The sequence below is a fragment of the Berghia stephanieae genome, chromosome 1 (assembly GCF_034508935.2).
Source record: "Berghia stephanieae isolate SIO BIC M18660-M18661 chromosome 1, UCSD_Bste_1.3, whole genome shotgun sequence".
Taxonomy (NCBI): domain Eukaryota; kingdom Metazoa; phylum Mollusca; class Gastropoda; order Nudibranchia; family Aeolidiidae; genus Berghia; species Berghia stephanieae.
Window position 1 is genome coordinate 98792507 of NC_088360.1, and position 20000 is coordinate 98812506.

The following is a 20000-nucleotide window of genomic DNA, read 5'->3' on the forward strand; positions in this document are numbered from 1 at the left end:
ATTATTTTGTGCTTGTTTGTTTATTTATTTTTTGTACTGTTTTTTTTTCTTCCTGTTTTGTTTTGTTCTGTTTTAATTGTTATTTTTGTTATTTTTGTTGTTTTGTCTTGTTTTTTTTTTTGTTTTTTTTTGGTGTTTTTTGTTTTAAATTATTTGTCTCTTTTAGTTGTTTGTTTGTTTTGTTATTTTATTATTATTATTATTATTATTATTATTATTATTATTATTATTATTATTATTATTATTATTATTATTATTATTATTATTATTATTATTATTATTATTATTATTATCATATTATTATTATTATTATTATTATTATTATTATTATTATTATTATTATTATTATTATTATTATTATTATTATTATTATTATCATTATTATTATTATTATCATTATTATTATTATTATTATTATTATTATTATTATTATTATTATTATTATTATTATTATTTGTTCTTGTTGGTTTATATCAATTTTGTTTTTTACTTCACTTACCCCCTCCTTCCTTTATTTTGGTTTGTTTGTTGATGTTGTAGCTACTTTTTATCTCATGTGTTTCAGATATTGAATTCTAATAATGTTGTGAATTATTATTTTGTTTGATATAAAGAAAAGTACATACTCGTATTATCGATAAAAGCATTTATTACTTTCAATGGCTAATTTTGATACGTCTGATTTTTATCAATTTCTAGTATCTACAAACATTTTTCAGAAAAGACCAGTTTGACATTTTTTTTTTATCGACAGCTGCTGATATTGTATAGATAATATGCGCTTGGCTAAGAAGCTCATAACATTGCCATCCGAAAGTATAACCGACGAACACACAAAACTATGTGTAACCTTGAACTTTATAGTCTGGATAATACCGTTTCGTGAGAATTACTCATAAAAGTGGTTGGCAAAAAACAATAACAAAAACCTGTTTGACGTCATCATCGTTCTATCTATAGATAGAATGTACTTGGCCAAGGAGTTCACAACATTGCCATCCGGAAGTATAACGGACCAACACACAAACTCTGTGTAACCATGAACTTTTATAATCTGGTTAATACAGTTTAGTGAGAACAACTCACAAACGCGGATGGCAAAAACAATAACAAAGGCCTGAGTGACGTCATCTGCATACTATCTATGGATAGAATGAAATTGACGCAACTCGGTCTTTGTTATTGTTTTTTTCTATCCGCGTTTATGAGTAATTCTCACTAAATTGTATTATCCAGGCTATAAAGTTCAAGGTTACACATAGTTTTGTGTCCGTTATACTTCCGGATGGGAACGTTGTGAGTTTCTTAGCCAAGCGCATACTATCTATACAACGAACATAAAGGGATTTGTTAATAAACAGAACTGTAGATAGTATGCGCTTGGGTAAGAAGCTCATAACATTGCCATCCGGAAGTATAACGGACCAACGCACAAAACTGTGTGTAACCATGATATTTATAATCAGTTTAATACAGTTTAGTGAGAATTACTCATAAACGCGGATGGCAAAAAACAATAACAAAAACCTGATTGACGTCAATTTCATTCTATCTATACTTCCGGATGGGAATGTAGTGAGCGTCTTAGCCAAGCGCATACTATCTATACAACTAGCATAAGGGGATTTGTTAATAGACAGAACTGTAAGACTTAAGAACAATAATATTATGATTTATGAAACGAAAAATGCTAAGAAGAACTTAATAAAATGATTGATTTATAATCCATTCCAGGTATTAAAATAAAGTAGTCACCAGGCCATATGGAGCCGGGATTTATCCCGATTTCAATAGCGTGAAACGGACAATAGCAATTGCTTGCTACCCTTTGGATAGGTCGCTAGTCGTCTATAGCAGCGTACTTCCGCCAGATCTAACTATAATTATAATGAAGATGAGGATGAGTCATTAGAGTGTGACACACCACGAACCCTGAAAAACTTGACATGCTGGACAAACTGCGCCGCTTTATCAAGAAAAATGCTTGGCAGATGATATGTGACCCAACGTCTCAAAACGGTATTATGTTGGGATGGACCAGATGCTACAAAGTCAAATAAAAGTTAAACTGGTCAAAAGTATGAAACGTTGGTATGTAGCACTCTAAAATATTATATATAATATTCTCCTCTATAAAACATACAAACTCAATTTAAGTCCGATATTTCTGGCGACAAATTCAATGTTCAGCAACTTAATCATCCCGACTTAATATCGGTTTGAGACGAGGGGTCACACATACCAATATAGATAGAATGCGCTTGGCCAAGGAGTTCACAACATTGCCATCCGGAAGTATAACGGACCAACACACAAACTCTGTGTAACCATGAACTTTTATAGTCTTGTTAATACAGTTTAGTGATAACAACTCACAAACGCGGATGGCAAAAACAATAACAAAGGCCTGAGTGACGTCATCTGCATACTATCTATTGGCGAGATTGGAGATAAGTGTTTATAGATGGAATGCGCTTGGCCAATGAGTTCACAACATTGCCATCCGGAAGTATAACGGACCAACACACAAACTCTGTGTAACCATGAACTTTTATAGTCTGGTTAATACAGTTTAGTGAGAATAACTCACAAACGCGGATGGCAAAAACAATAACAAAGGCCTGAGTGACGTCATCTGCATACTATCTATCTATCTATAGATAGTATGCGCTTGGCTAAGAAGCTCATAACATTGCCATCCGGAAGTATAACGGACCAACACACAAAACTGTATGATGTATCCATGAACGCTTATAGTCAGGTTAATGCAGTTCAGTGAGCATTACTCATAAACGCGGATGGCAAAAAGCAATAACAAAGACCTGAGTGACGTCATCTTCATTCTTTCTATAAACAGCTTGCACAGAATAGAAAGCAACCAGTGTGTCACGATTACTATTCTTACAAACAATAATGTCTCATTTCGTTGTCGATAGAACATGGAATAGAAAAGAAAAAAAAAAAAAAAAAAAGAAAACAAACCCAAAACAAAACAAATTAAAAGCAAAACATAAAGTAAAAAGAAACAAAACAAAAATAAAAACAACTTTTAACTAATAAGTCCATATCTTGAACGCGAAGGGCTTACGTTAATGGCACATGATACCTGGTGCATTGAGGTTTTTTTTTTTAGCTTCTCCGCTTACTCGCACACTCCGCTAAATCGACACACTACCCCGAACTCCCGAGGGTGTGCGATTAAACGAAGTCAACTGCAATTCGATCATCTCTAATTCCAGATATACTTGTACTTAACTTTTAATCCACAGGTCAGTTGGCCAAAAGAGAAAAAAAACAAAAACAATAAAAAAAAAATCATCCTTACTACCATATTATATTGGCTCGAAATTTTTTATGATATGGAAGAGATACTCAAAAATTAAAACTCATACCCAGATGATAAAGACTTCTTTTACTTTTATTCGATTATTCCTTCTACACCCCCCCCCCCCCCCCCCCCCCCCCCCGCACTCTCCTAATTTTGATTTTCCTTTTCAAATCTTCCACCGCTACACATCTTGCCTTCAAATTCTATTCTATGCATACTGAGTGTCTACCTCGAATTCATTAATTCGTCTAGACATTTTTAAATTATCGTTTTACTTATCACCATAATATATATATATAATATATATATATATATATATATATATATATATTGATATATATATATGTATATATATGTAATATATATATTATACACCACGATATTGGAGTCAGTCTACATCAATTTCGAGCACTCTTCGTACCATATTTGTATCATAACACGATTTTATGTTTATAATATATATATATATATATATATATATATATATATATATATATATATATATATATATATATATATATATATATATATATATATATATATATATATATATATATATATATATGCAACCCGCGATACATGAAAATAGGTTCACAATACCCATTTTACACCTGAGTACGATGAGAGATGTGAGTAAAGAACCATTGCCAAGGACTCAACCATGCGCCGAGCGAGGCTCGAACCCATGACCCTCCGATCCGAAAACGAGTGTCATACCACAAGACTACATAGCCGCACTAAAGCTATGATCTTCTAATTGTAATGATGAAACAGCTTTTGTTTATTAATCTTTGTATGAAAACGGCTGTGTCAAATCATGTTATCAAATGATTCAGATCGATGGCTTTCAATTTGATAAAAAAGACTTTTAATTCCCTCAATCTTCAATCATTGGCAAAGCGATCTAAAACAATATTGTTATTGTCACGCCTCAAAAACTCCTCCTTTGACTCGCCCTTACCCGTCTTTATTACATCCCCTCTCCCCCCCCCCTTCTACCCCCCTCCCTCCCCACTCACCCCTTCCGCCCTTCACGGCCCAAATGTTTACTGTCCACTCACTCACTCATTCACTCACACACACACACACATATTCACACATACACACACACTAACACACACACATTCAGTGAACCCCCCCCCCCCCTCCATAGAGAATACAGGACCTAGTCTGTGCCCCCCCCCCCCCCCCCCTGACGATCCACAAAGTCAAAGTCCCCCCCCCCCCCCTCCACTTAATGAGATTTCAATACAAAAAGAAATGAGGGTAACGCCAGGCACTTAAACCCCATTTTTTACAACCCCAATCTCAATTCAAACATTTGCTTTGCCAAAGCGTCAAGTCCGCCTGCCGGCCTCCCAAGTCGTAATGCAGTATCGGAAAAATGTCCGAGACACGAGTCACCACCTCTATGTCAGGGAAAACCGAGGCATAACGACGTGTGCCTCGACAAAGGATACAAATCCAATCGCTTTTTTTTCACAGTTTACAGTGTTCGCAAAATTTCAGGTCCAGCAGAGGTCCCCTAGTCAGATTTTCATGGGCGTTGGTGGTGAGTACTCCAATGCACGTGCGTGGGTGATATAGACCATCGTATTGGATTATAGTGGTGCTCAGTATGAATTAATGTAACCGGTGGCGGGCTAGTGGCTCGCCCTCACATGAAATATAAACACACGTGAGGGGATTTTATAAGTGCGAGTGATGGATGAGGGAAGGGATAGGTGTTTTGTAAACTAACTTTGGTCAATAAAGCCTCTAGAGTACACATATTAAAAATTGTCACTTTGATGGATGAATGGATGAATGGATGGATGGATGGCAGTATTTGCATTAATTATAAGGGGTAATAGCCATGCCCGTCTATATTACAAATGGGTGTGGGACTAGCGGGCAGTGAATTGTGTCAAATTGACCGTCTTTTTGAAATAACATGGCCATAATATGCGGCTATATGGTCTTGTGGTATGACATTCGCTTTCGGATCGGAAGGTCCTGGGTTCGAGCCTCGCTCAACACATAGTTGAGTCCTTGGAGAATGCTCTTTACTCACATTCTCTCACCGTACTCGGGTGTGAAATGTGTACCTGGCCGTCAACAGCGTTGTTTCTGTCCGAAAAAATTATAACATCGCCTAACAGGCGTCATGTCCCGTCCTAAATGTTAAATGTTGCTGTTGACCAGGGACCCCTTGTAAAGCGCTTTGAGCACATTTAGTGGATATTGCGCTATTTGAAAGCTCAATTAAAAAAGAAATATATTAAAATGGGCGTGGGACTAGCGGGCAGTGAATTGCTGTGTCATGGCGGACGCCCGTATGAAATATATCTCGGGCGAGCATAAAAGCGTATCCAGAAGGGAAAAAAACATAAATTTGATCATGTTTTGACTTTTAAACATTCAGATCACAAGACATATGAAAAGTTCTAGCCAGCATGAAGACTAAAAAGTTATGATTTTCTTTGTTTAGAACCAAGATGTCCGCCGTTGCCGGGCGGCGTGACATCAGACTACTGAATCCAATTCTATCTTTGTTGATGACAGTCATTCTGTGTTGAAGCTAACGATCTTAAAGTTGTCCATGGTGAGGGTCGAGGGCTATCCTTAAAAAAAAAACAACAAAACAAACAAAAAATCTTGAGCTTTTATTTAGCGCAATATCCACTGAACGTTCTCAAAGCGCTTTTACCACCCTGACCAGTTGTCGTTGGTTTGGAATAGGTTCCGTGTTAGAGCGCAGCCATCGTTAACTTATAGATAGTATGCGCTTGGCTAAGAAGCTCACAACATTGCCACCCGGAAGTATAACGGACCAACACACAAAACTTTGTGTAACCTAGAGAGTTTAGTTTATAGTCTGGTTAATACAATTTAGTGAAAAGTACTCATGAACGCGAATGGCAAAAAGCAATAACAAAGACAAGAGTGACGTCATCTTCGTTCTATCTATAGATAGTATGCAGATGACGTCACTCAGGCCTTTGTTATTGTTTTTGCCATCCGCGTTCGTGAGTTGTTCTCACTAAACTGTATTAACCAGACTATAAAAGTTCATGGTTACACAGAGTTTGTGTGTTGGTCCGTTATACTTCCGGATGGCAATGTTGTGAACTCCTTGGCCAAGCGCATTCTATCTATAGCCTGACACTCTATAGATAGTATGCAGATGACGTCACTCAGGCCTTTGTTATGGTTTTTGCCATCCGCGTTTGTGAGTTGTTCTCACTAAACTGTATTAACCAGACTATAAAAGTTCATGGTTACACAGAGTTTGTGTGTTGGTCCGTTATACTTCCGGATGGCAATGTTGTGAACTCCTTGGCCAAGCGCATTCTATCTATAGATAGTTCGAAGATGACGTTACTCGTGTTTTTGTTATTGTTTTTTGCCATCCGCGTTTATGAGTAATGCTCACTGAACTGTATTAACCCGACTATAAACGTTCATGGATGAACACAATTTTGTGTGTTGGTCCGTTATACTTCCGGATGGCAATGTTATGAGCTTCTTAGCCAAGCGCATACTATCTATAACCTACGTTCTTTTTTATTTTGCTTTATTGTTGTTGTTGGTGTTAGATTTTCTAAATTATTTTTTTTTTCAATCATTTTTTAAAAAATGTGGTTCTCTATCTATATTTTCATAAATTTTAATTTGATATGCATGTCTATCGACTCGACACACGAAAGTATTTATTTTTTCGTTCTTTTTTGTTTGTTTTGTTTTTATTTATTGTTGTTGTTTGTTGGTGTCAGATTTTCAAAAAAAAAAAAAAATTTTTTTATTTTATATATATCTATATATTTTTTGGAATTTGTTTCTCTCTTTATATTTTCATAAATTTAAATTTGATATGCATCTCTATCGACTCGAGACACGAAAGTAATTTTTTTTTCGTTCTTTTTTTTTTTTTTTGTTTGTTTTGTTTTATTGTTGTTGTTTGTTGGTGTTAAATTTTCTTTTTAAAAATTTTTTTTTTAATCTTTTCTTTTTTTTAATTTGTTTCTCTCTTTACATTTTCATAAATGTTAATTTGATATGCATGTCTATCGACTCGAGACACGAAAGTAAACGGGAGTGATTAATTTGCATTTTGATGTTTCATTTTTCTCCCATTTGTAAACAAACACTGTTTATCATTTTACATGTGCAGCATGCACCAGGTGTAAACTGCAGTTGTCGACCAACGATAACTGATAACTCGTCACGTTTATTGTCAACACATGTAATGTTACCTGTTCAATTTTCCATGTTATGCATACATTAGTAAGCTATCTGGCAATGATATTTTTTATGATATCATTTAATTCATGGTATAGATAGTTCGAAGTTGACGTCACTCAGGTCTTTATTATTGATTTTTGCCAACCACGTTTATGAGTAATTCTCACTTAACTGTATTATCCAGACTATAAATAGTATGCGCTTGGCTGAGAAGCTCATAACATTACCATCCGGAAGTATAACGGACCAACACACAAAACTGTGTGCATCCATGAACGTTTATAGTCAGGTTAATACAGTTCAGTGAGCATTACTCATAAACGCGGATGGCAAAAAACAATACAAAGACCTAAGTGACATTATCTTCGAACTATCTATAAAAGTTCATGGTTACACAGAGTTCTGTGTTGTGAGCTTCTTAGCCAAGCGCATACTATCTATAGATAGTATGCAGATGACGTCACTCAGGCCTTTGTTATTGTTTTTGCCATCCGCGTTTGTGAGTTGTTCTCACTAAACTGTATTAACCCGACATAAAAGTTCATGGTTACACAAAGTTTGTGTCTTGGTCCGTTATACTTCCGGATGGCAATGTTGTGAACTCCTTGGCCAAGCGCATTCTATCTATAGATGCTGTGCACTTGGCTAAGAAATCACAACATTGCCATTCGGAAGTATAGATAGAATGCGCTTGGCCAAGGAGTTCACAACATTGCCATCCGGAAGTATAACGGACCAACACACAAACTCTGTGTAACCATGAACTTTTATAGTCTGGTTAATACAGTTTAGTGAGAACAACTCACAAACACGGATGGCAAAAACAATAACAAAGGCCTGAGTGACGTCATCTGCATACTATCTATAACGGACCAACACACAAAGAGTTCACAACATGCCATCCGGAAGTATAGATATATGCAGATGACGTCACTCGGGCCTTTGTTATTGTTTTGCCACCGCGTTTGTGAGCTGTTCTAACTAAACTGTATTAACCAACTATAACTTCATGGTTACACAGAGTTTGTGTGTTGGTCCGTTACTTCGATGGCAATGTTGTGAACTCCTTGGCCAAGCGCATTCTATCTATAACGGACCAACACACAAACTCTGTGTAACCATGAACTTTTATAGTCTGGTTAATACAGTTTAGTGAGAACAACTCACAAACACGGATGGCAAAAACAATAACAAAGGCCTGAGTGACGTCATCTGCATACTATCTATAACGGACCAACACACAAAACTATGTGTAACCCTGAACGTTTTTATATTCTTGTTACTACAATTTAGTGAGAATTACTCACAACCATGTATGGCAAAAAAAAATAAAAAAAATAACAATAACAAAGGCCTGAGTAACGTCATATTCCTTCTGGATATCTATAGATTGTATGCGCTTGGTTAAGAAGCTCAAAACATTGCCATCCGGAAGTATAACGGACCAACACACAAAACAGTGCGTTACCAGAACGTTTATAGTCTGATTAATTCAGTTTAGTGAGAAGTACTCATAAACGCGGATGGCAAAAAACAATAACAAAGACACGAGTGACGTTAACTTCGATCTATCTATAGATCGTTTGAAGATGACGTCACTCATGCCTTTGTTATGGTTTTTGCCATCCGCGTTTGTGAGTTGTTCTCACTAAACTGTATTAACCAGACTATAAAAGTTCATGGTGACACAGAGTTTGTGTATTGGTCCGTTATACTTCCGGGTGGCAATGTTGTGAACTCCTTGGCCAAGCGCATTCTATCTATAGTTTGGCTAATACAGTTTATTGAGAATTACTCATAAGCACGGATGGCAAGAAAAAAAAACAATAACAAAAACTGAGTGGAGTCAATTTCGTTCTATCTATAGATAGAACGAAGATGACGTCTATCATGTCTTTCTTATTGTTTTGCCATCCACGTTTATGAGTACTTCTCACTAAAATTGTATGAACCATACTATAAATGTTCATGGTTACATATAGTTTTGTGTGTAGATCCGTTATACTTCCGGATGGCAATGTTGTGAACTTCTTAGCCAAGTGCATACTTTCTATAGATACAAAATTATATAATATAATATAGGCGTTGTGCGCTTGGCTAAGAAACTCACAACATTGCCATCCAGAAATATAACGGACCAACACACAAAATGTGTAACCTTGAACGTTTATAGTCTGGTTAATACAGTTTAGTGAGAATAACTCATAAACATAGATGGCAAAAAAAAAAAAAAAAAAAAAGAAAAAAAGAACAATAACAAAGACCAGAATGACGTCAACTTCGTTCTATCTATATAATATTTGATATTTCATTAAAGTGACCAAATGTCACTTGTGATAGTTTATAAAAATCAAAAACAATTGGATTCAATAGATAGTATGCGCTTGGCTAAGAAGCTCATAACATTGCCATCCGGAAGTATAACGGACCAACACACAAAACTGTGTGTATCCATGAACGTTTATAGTCAGGTTAATACATTTCAGTGAGCATTACTCATAGACGTGGATGGCAAAATACAATAACAAAGACCTGAGTGACGTCATCTTCGAACTATCTATAGCCTAATGTCACGTCGCCCAGCAACGGCGGCCATCGTGGTTCTAAACAAAGAAAATCGGTACTTTTTATTCTTCATGCTGGCTAGAACTTTTCATATCAAGCTTCATTCAATATATAGGCCACCACCCAGTGCAAAAAAATAGATTAAAAACATCACTATTTATTGATGAATTCGAGGACTTCCTTCTTCGCCTTGACATGAAGTCAAAGAAAAATATTATTGTTGGAGATTTCAACTTACACTTTGATCGAGACACACCGGATATAAGAAATATAAATAAACTACTTTCGTCACATCACATGACACAGCATGTCAATGAAAAGACACATCGGTGTGGACACATTATTGACTGGGTATTGACCAGCGTTGACATGCAACTAGCGACACCTATCAATGTAGATGATCTTTGCATTTCAGACCATCATTTAATATCTTTTAGCATCAGAGGGGGGACAGTACACGACACAAAAACAAAAAAAATAGTTGTTTCGAGAGATTTGAAGAAAATTGACATAGAACTATTTAAAGCGGACCTCTCTCACTCTCTAACTACACATTGTGAGAAAGAAGTGACTGGTGACAATTTTGATAAAGCAGTTATTAGTGTTATTGATAAGCACGCACCTCTCACGACAAGATCTGTGAACATCAGAAAAGAATCACCATGGTACAATTTGGAGGTAAAACGTATAAAGAAAGAGAAAAGAAAAGCGGAGAAGAAATGGAAAAAATCTGGCCTGACAATTGATAAGGAAACTTACATATCATTCAAACATAGACTCAAAGAGGTGACAATTAAGGCAAAGCGTATCTACTATCTTGATAAAGTTGATAACATAAAAAGTCCGAAGGAGTTTTATAAAATCTCAAATAAGCTTCTAGGCAAAGAGATCAAAACAAGCCTGCCACACCACACTGACGACAAGCAACTCGCGGACAGCTTTGTAGAGTATTTCATGAATAAAATAACAACGATACGGAGTGAACTTGACACAGACGAAACAGAAGCAGAATATACCTCTTTTTATGGTGAACCCTTAACATCTTTCAAAGGAATTTCAATAAATGACACAAAGAAAACGATTCTCTCTAGTCCTAGCAAATCATGTAGGCTCGACCCTTTACCAACATCCCTTTTGAAGGAGTGTATTGATGAACTTGCACCTTACATCACTGAATTGATTAATCAATCATTAAGGGAGGGAGTTGTTCCAGAAAGCTTCAAGAAAGCATTGGTGAAGCCATTGTTGAAGAAAGCGGGACTTGACAGTGATGATTTTAAAAACTTTAGGCCTGTATCAAATCTACCATTCATTTCCAAAATTCTAGAAAAGATTGTACTAAAACAACTTTCTTGTCACGTGAAACATAATAACCTCGATGAGTGCTTTCAATCGGCCTATCGGCAAAATCATATCACAGAAACAGCATTGATGAGAATCACAAATGACTTGCTGCAAATTATTGATCAAGGAAAAACCACCATCCTTAGTCTTCTCGATCTTTCGGCGGCCTTTGACACCATTGACCATGCCATACTACTTCGAAGGCTACAAGTTACTTTCGGCATATCGGGCACTGCTCTAAACTGGTTTGCATCATATCTTACTCAAAGAACTCAATCAGTTTTAATTGGGGAAGTAACTTCGTCAGAGCGTGACATTCATTTTGGTGTACCTCAAGGATCCGTTTTAGGTCCAGTCCTTTTTGTACTTTACACTTCCCCTGTTGTGAGAATCTTAGAGCAACATTCTCTCGCTTACCATATGTACGCCGACGATACCCAGATATATAGCATGTGTTTGCAATCCGATATAGTTTCAAAGATAACTGTTTGCGAACAATGCATCAATCATGTGATGAGATGGATGTCTGCAAATAGATTAAAATTAAATGGCGACAAGACCGAAGTCTTATTCACTGGCACTGACAATCAACGATAATGACAAAATACAACTCACAACATCAGCAAAAAATCTCGGCATCACCTTAGAGAGTGATCTGTCTATGAACAAACATATTAACAATGTGAGAACAAGTGCTATCTGCATTCTAAGAAATATCAGAACAATCAGACCATTTATTAATAGGGAAACTTGCAACAAATTGGTAACATCTTTGATATTCCCGAAAATGGACTACTGCAATGCACTGTTTGTTGGTCTCACAAAGGACAAAATAAACAAACTCCAGAAAATACAGAACATGGCAGCCCGCGTTGTACTACAGAAAGACAGAAAAACTGCAGCTCCCGAATTACTACAGCAGCTGCATTGGCTGCCAGTGGACCAGCGGATTAAATATAAATCTTCAACTATCGTTTTCAAATGCCTGGAGGGCTCGTCACCAGCATATCTCTCAAACCTCGTTGAACGGTATAACCCACAGCGATCGCTTCGATCAACGAACGACCTCAAATTGAAAACACCCCGCTGTCGAGTGAAGGCTGGTGAACGCGCCTTTCAGCATTCTGGTCCAAGGTTGTGGAATTTATTACCACTAGAGATACGTTCTTCGTCTTCACTAGAGGAATTCAAGCGTCGATTGAAGACATTCTTATTCCGACAGGCTTTCTTTTGATTATGTGTATAATTAGCGTTGTTCGTGTACTGTGTTAGGGCTTCATGATTAAATTAATCTATGTTATGCGCCCAGAGCCCTCCTGATGAAGGGATGTTTGGCGCACTATAAGTCTATACCATTATTATTATTATTATTATTATTATTATTATTATTATTATTATTATATGTCTTGTGATCAGAATGTGTAAAAGTCAAAACATGATCAGATTTATAATGGGTTTTTTATCCTCTGGATACGCTTTTATTATGCTCGTCGGAAAAATATTTCATAAGGGCGTCCGCCATTGTTCCGATAGTTTAGAGCCAGTTACTAAGTTACCATACGTCATTACGAGGGAAGTGAAGTTACGACTGTTGAAGCATATTTCAGGATCTAAATGAGATGAACATAATATTATTATCTAATGCCGTTTTGAATGGATGTGTCTCATAGTGGATTAGATGGATTGGATATTTATGAATTGTATTCGTCATGCTGCACGGTGAAGTGAAAGAGCTAGCTAGATTAGTGATATTTTGTTGATGTTAAAAACGTCAATGAAATGTATGACTGAGTGGAGGGATGAATGAATCGATGTTTGAATGAATAATAAATTGATGAATGGATAAATTAATGAATGAAAGAATGAATGAATGAATGAATGAATGAATGGATGAATGGATGAATGGATGAATGGATGGATGTATGAAGGAGTGATCGAATGGATGAATGAATAAATGAATGAATGAATTAATTAATGAACGGGAATATGGATGAATGAATGAATAAATGAGGAAATAAATAAAGCCCCCAAAGGAATAAATCAAATGAACAATACAATTGTGTTTCAAGGCACGATTTACTTGTGACCAGTCTATTTATTTATTGTTAAAGAAAATATTAAAGAAAATAATCACAGCAAAATTGCAAACAAACAAACAAACAAACAAACAAACAAACAGATAAAAGAAACAAATGCATCGACCACTATTTCAATTACCATACAGAGAATGCTAATATTTAAGTAACCCTCTCAGTGATGATGGTTAAGTAAGTCTATTTACTTCAAGTCTAAAGAATGATGTTGACGTCACTTGGCTCTTTGATATTGATTTTATACCGCCGTCCGGGTGAATAGTTCTCACTAAAAAAAAAGTCCCCCTAAACATTTTATATCAGACATCGCTTTGTGTGAAAGTAAGATTGATGATGGACAGAACTAACTGGTGAGTATTTTACTTAAACATATACCATCATTATAGATTTGCGACTCTGTACGGCTGTGTGTGTGGTCACGTTGTATGACACTCGCCTTCGGATCGGAATGTCCTGCATGGGTTCAAGCGTGGCCTTCGTAAAGTTATGGCCTGACACTGACCAAAAAACGACGTCAAAATGCCAGTCTTTTGTCATCCGGAAGTATAACGAACCAACACACAAAACTATGTGTAACCTTGAACGTTTATAGTCTGGATAATACAGTTTAGTGAAAATTACTCAATAACGCGGATGGCAAAGAACAATAACAAAGCCCAGAGTGACGCCATCTTCGTTCTATCTATAAATTGGAACCAGTTTGTTGGGTTTTTTTACATCACACTTTTCTTCCCTATTTTGAGTAAAATAACAACATTTTTTAAGCTTCACTATATGGATAGTATGCGCTTGGCTAAGAAGCTCACAACATAGCCATCCGGAAGTATAACGGACCAACACACACAACTATGTGTAACCTTAAACGTTTATAGTCTGTTTAATACAGTTTAGTGAGAATTACTCATAAACAGGGATGGACAAAAAAAAAAAAAAAAACAAAAAAAAAAAAAACAAAGACCTGAGTGACGTCAACTTCATTCTATCTATAATGATATTAGAATGAGGCCCTCAAAATCTTAGGCTAGATCTTCGTTTCCTGCCAAAGTCGTTTGTCGATCGTTGAATGTTGGGAATGTAATCGTTAACTTATTAATAAGGGGGCAGCGTGGCTCAGCGGTAAGGTCTTTGCTTCGTACCCGAAAGGTACCGAGTTCGACTACCCGCCTCGTTATGTGTGTGTGTGTGGCCTTGAGCAAGTCACCTCGCCTTAGCTCACTTTGCGGTGCTGCACTGCGGCTGACGCCTGGGTTATTCCAGTCTTCCCTTGGAACAGACCTAAAGACAAATTTTTCCCCCTTGGGGATGAATAAAGGGAAGTTTTTTTTTTTTATTCTATTAGTAAAAAGCTCGCAATATCACGGGGAAAGAACTATTTTCATTCGATTTTGTACCCATCATCATTTAATGAGGGCAGATTGGTAAATAACGTTGTCTGTGTAACTTGGTACATCCTCTGTTGATTTATCTGTGTGGCCCAACATGAAGATAAAATGCCACACACGTTTGTCATTGAGCACAGTTGACAATGAATAACAATGTGAGATTGATTGTAAGCTTCAATTTAAAATATACGAAAACAGATCAAATGGACGTTTCGGGTTTCCCCTTTATCAACAAAACAGGATGAATGAAACACTACAGACGAATGAGATTATGTGGTAGATAGTGGCGTTGTTAAGATGAATAAGCAAAAACATTGATGGACATGGCACACATTTTTGCGGGTAAAATTGTTAAAGAACAAAAACAAACACTTTCCTGAGTAACAGATGCTACGTAAGGCGGTATTTAGATTAGTCTGCTTTTTTATCCTTTCGGGATAAGTCATCGATTTTTTAATTATTTTCTATCCTTAGGGGATGAATAACCGATTTTCTTTTTGGAAAGAAAAGAAAAAAAAAGAAAATTTTGTCAAACCCAGAAACGAAAAATCAATTAAAACTTTGGCCAGAAAACTCGTCCTTCAGATTATAGATAGAACAAAATTGACGTCACTCATGTCTTAGTTATTGTTTATTGCCATCCATGTTTATGAGTAATTCTCACTAAAGTGTATTAACCAAGCAAGAAACGTTTGTCGTTACACACAGCTTTGTGTGTTGGTCCGTTATACTTCCGGATGGCAATGTTATGAGCTTCTTAGCCAAGCGCATACTATCTATAGATAGTTCGAAGTTGACGTCACTCAGGTCTTTGTTATTGTTTTTTGCCATCCGTGTTTATGAGTACTACTACTACTACTACTACTACTACTACTACTACTACTAGTACTACTACTACTACTACTTCTGCTACTACTATTACTACTACTACTACAACTACTACTACTACTACTACTACTATTGCTACTACTACTACTACTACTACTACTACTACTACTACTACTACTACTACTACTACTACTACTACTACTACTACTACTATTACTACTGATAAAATTATACTTCATCTAAATGTGTTTTTAACACGCTCATATAATGTGACCCATTGTCTCAAAACTGTATTTCTTAAAAGTCATTTACAGTTTAGCAGTGGAATCTAGTTAAACTCAATTTTCTTCACCCAGTTAATTCCGAGATAAGACCAAATTAACAGGACGGGTCCGATCTTTACTGATTGACAACACAAACCCGCCCATACCCTTATCCACTCATCGTCTTATCAGGATCAGTTTCAAACGACTAAAGACATTTTATATAGCATTTCGTGTTCTATGTTTCCATTTCTTGTCAAAAGACGATAAAGATCAAAAGAAAGAAACGCGTATCTTATTTCCAAGACGGAGAATTTTATTGACATACAATCTGTCGTTGTTGAAGACGAAAGTTTAACCTTATAACTTGTGGGCGTCTCGGCTTTGCAACCTTGCGTGACTATGCACCGTCCATCAGCATTGAGGGCCAAGGTTGCCAGATTAATTTTTCTAAAAAATGCCAAATAGGTGATATATAAAAATGCCAAGTGATCTGAAAAAATTGTTCACAGATCCTTCCTTCATTCTAAAATGGACACAAATGTAGAATTATTATATCTTTATCTTCTTTGCCTCTGGCTCTTAAAACTCATCTTTTTCAATAACTTTTTTTTTTAGAAATAAATAATATACGTATATCAAATTTCCATGGATTAACCATGTTCAAAGTGCTTCACATTGTTTCATTTTTGTCCCAGCAAGCCATTTGGAACCAGAGTAAGTGTCTTTACGTAATTACATTTAGCCTTACTATTATTGGCAGTTGATAAGAATTAGCATATGTATTATAATGTTCAAATTGAGTGAATTTGTCTATCTACTAAACAGCGAATTTATGTGATTTATAAGATTAGTCAAGAAAATGCCAAAAAATACCATACCCTATTTTTCATTGCCTAAGGACTACTAAAATCATCTTTAAAAAATCAGTTATGTTTTTTTTTTTTTTTTTGAATTTAGCACTAAAAAGGCCAAATTGGCAAGCCTGTTGTGGGCGTCAAATTATGTTCGACGCCTTTACTGACGTCTTTAAACGTCACTCGTCTCTCAAGGAGGTGACAAAATGACCCGTATCTGCTGCTCTCTCGCTACTCACAAATTGACGACGTGCACTCACTGCGCAGATGTTAATGTCACAGAATGTCGTGTAGTTGGTCTCCAATCAAGTTAAAAATAGGCGGGAAAATTAAAGGGGAGCTAATAATTTATTCTCCAGAATCCCGGGTGAGCTCCCCTTACCATGACTGGTACAGGAAGTCAATTACTGCGGGGTCAAACGTGATCTCGTTTGATTTTTTGGTAATTCGATGTTACTTCCTGTTTGTTACGTCATTTAGCGACTTTCTTGAGAATGAAACCGATACCGTTCTACGAACACCTTAGCCGAGAAGAGTTTTAATCATTAATTAGTTTGAGGAATGCTTGTCATCTCTGGTATGAAAGTGAAAAATATGACAAAACACCTCAAGACTATATCTTACAGTGAATGACACAATCAGTCGGATGGTGAAAAGGTTTGAACTGAGATATTGCCAAGTTTAGTTAGAAGGTCAATTTTCATTTGAAAAAGGAGTTCTTGTCATAAATGATTACATCAACACTTCATGAAATATCAAAGCTTAATTTCACTTCTAAATATTTTTTTACAGTTGAAAAAGAATGAAATTTGATAAAAGTTGCTGGTTACCTTTCCCATACATCTGACCATAACTTCATGAAAAATCAACCGATTTACTTAAAAGATTAAAATACTCCGAGGAGAATGCGCTTTCAGGATAATTTTTTTTTAAAAATAATTGCAAATCCAAACATTTCACCTTCCGACTGATTATGTGCAAGAACAGAAATCTGAGCGTCTATACAATGAAACATCTACTAAACTTGCTCAAAGCGCTTTACATAAAACCGCATTGAGAGGATGGGTCGCAAATGTCAAAGGCATCATTGTTTAATTTATCTTAGAACTTTGAAAATATCGCTAGCAAAAAAAAAAAAAAGAACTTTTATATAGCGCAATATCCACTTAACGTGCTCAAAGGGATTTACAAGGGGTCCCTGGCCAACAGCAGCACTTAACATGTAGGACGTGGCATGACGCCTGTTAGGCGATATTACAATTTTTTTTCGGACAGAGGCAAGGCTGTAAACGGTCGGGTACTTATTTTACACCTGAGTATGGTGAGAGAATAATGTGAGTAAAGAGTCTTTTTCAAGGACTCAACTATGCGCCGAGCGAGCGAGGCTCAAACCCAGGACCTTCCGATCCGAAAGCGACTGTCATACCACAAGATCTACATAGCCGCACAAATGGTGCAAACACGGGAGTTGGTAGCTCTACACAGCTGTAAATCTTGAATAAGACCAATACATACAATCTTGACCTCTCTCTCTCTCTCTCTCTCTCTCTCTCTCTCTCTCTCTCTCTCTCTCTCTCTCTCTCTCTCTCTCTCTCTCTCTCTCTCTCGTCTAGCGGCGAGACAAGACGATGATAAAGTTTGTAGTTATCTCCCCTGTCAATCCTTGGCTGCCATGTTTGGATGGCCCTTGATAACACTTTCCCTACTCTGTCCATTTTATTATAGTATAGTAGATGCGATAGAAGTTTATTAAGCAGAATAACAAGAGGACCAGAGGAGATCCTTAGAGGACTCTGAATGTTCATGTTCGGGTACCTTCAGTACCTTGTTGCTGTAAGTTATCAAATGTAAAGTGCTTGTCATCAATGTTGTTAAAGAGCCTTGAAATCTTAATCAGCAGCCTCTTACTTCATTATAAGATCGTAGTAAATCTGATGGTAGGTACAGTATCACAAATTTGTAGCTGTGAATATAAAGGCCAAAACTCGATAATAAATAGATAAATGAATGAATAAATATATGATGAATAAAAATTAGAATAAATCTTCCAATGAGGTGATACATACAGGATAATTATTACACCCTTATTTTTTCTTTGTTCTATAATTTATTCCTTTATGGCCTATAGTTAAGAATGCGCAAAAAATAGAAATAATAATAATAATAATTTTTTTTTTGATTATTTACGCAATATTTTTTTTTAAAGGTCAATAAATATCCCTATACCTGTTATTGTCTTATTTAAAAGATGGAGATAAATCTAAATTGGCAAAGTGCGGACAAACATTGGGTGTCTCCATGGCCGACTATAGTTACGTCATGGGTGTCTCCCATTCCTGAGGTTAAGAAAAAAAAAGAATGCGCAAAAAAAAAACCCACACCCCCCCCCCCCCCCCCCCCGATAAATACACAGTCATGGTGACTTTAAAGAAGGTTCCTAATGTATTTTTACTCTCATAAATGCACCTTGCAACAATCCGGAACTAATAGGCTTCAACAGTCGTGACGTCACTTCCCTCGTAATAACGCATAGTAACTTAGTAACTGATTCTAAACTATCGGGAAAATGGCGGACTGCCTTATGAAATACATACTCCGACTAGCATAAAAGTGTATCCAGAGGAGAAAAACATTATAAATCTGATCATGTTTTGACGTTTATACATTCTGATCACTTGACACATGAAAAAAGTTCTAGCCAGCATGAAGAACAAAAAGTACCGATATTCTTTGTTTAGTCCAAACTGCTCGTTGTTGGGAGGACGTGACATCAGACTATTGAATCCAATTGTAATGTTTTGGCAGTGAGTTTAGATTTGCCATATTTATTTTATTGTTTTTTAAAGTCGATAAAATTATTAAATGATTTATGGTTTAAAATTCCAAACTATTTTTTGTTAATCTAGAAAAGTAATAAAATAATATTCCAACGTGTGCTGTTATTTCGTCTCTCGGTCTTGAAGCGAAGCACTTCCAAATCTATCATTTCAGGTCATAAATTTTAAAATTAAAAAAAATCCATTTTTGCTTTCAGGTTCACATCGACTTAATACCGTTCCGAGTCGATAGGCCACTATTATCGAAAAATATATTTTTTAAAAATTGAACTTAAAATT

General features: G+C 36.1%; 1 protein-coding gene across 3 annotated transcripts in view; it reads left to right on the forward strand.

Moving 5' to 3' along the window:
* Positions 1 to 20000, forward strand: part of LOC144962513 (uncharacterized) — a 145835-nt gene that overhangs the window by 2115 nt on the left and 123720 nt on the right. The gene's annotated exons all lie outside the window — the stretch shown is intronic.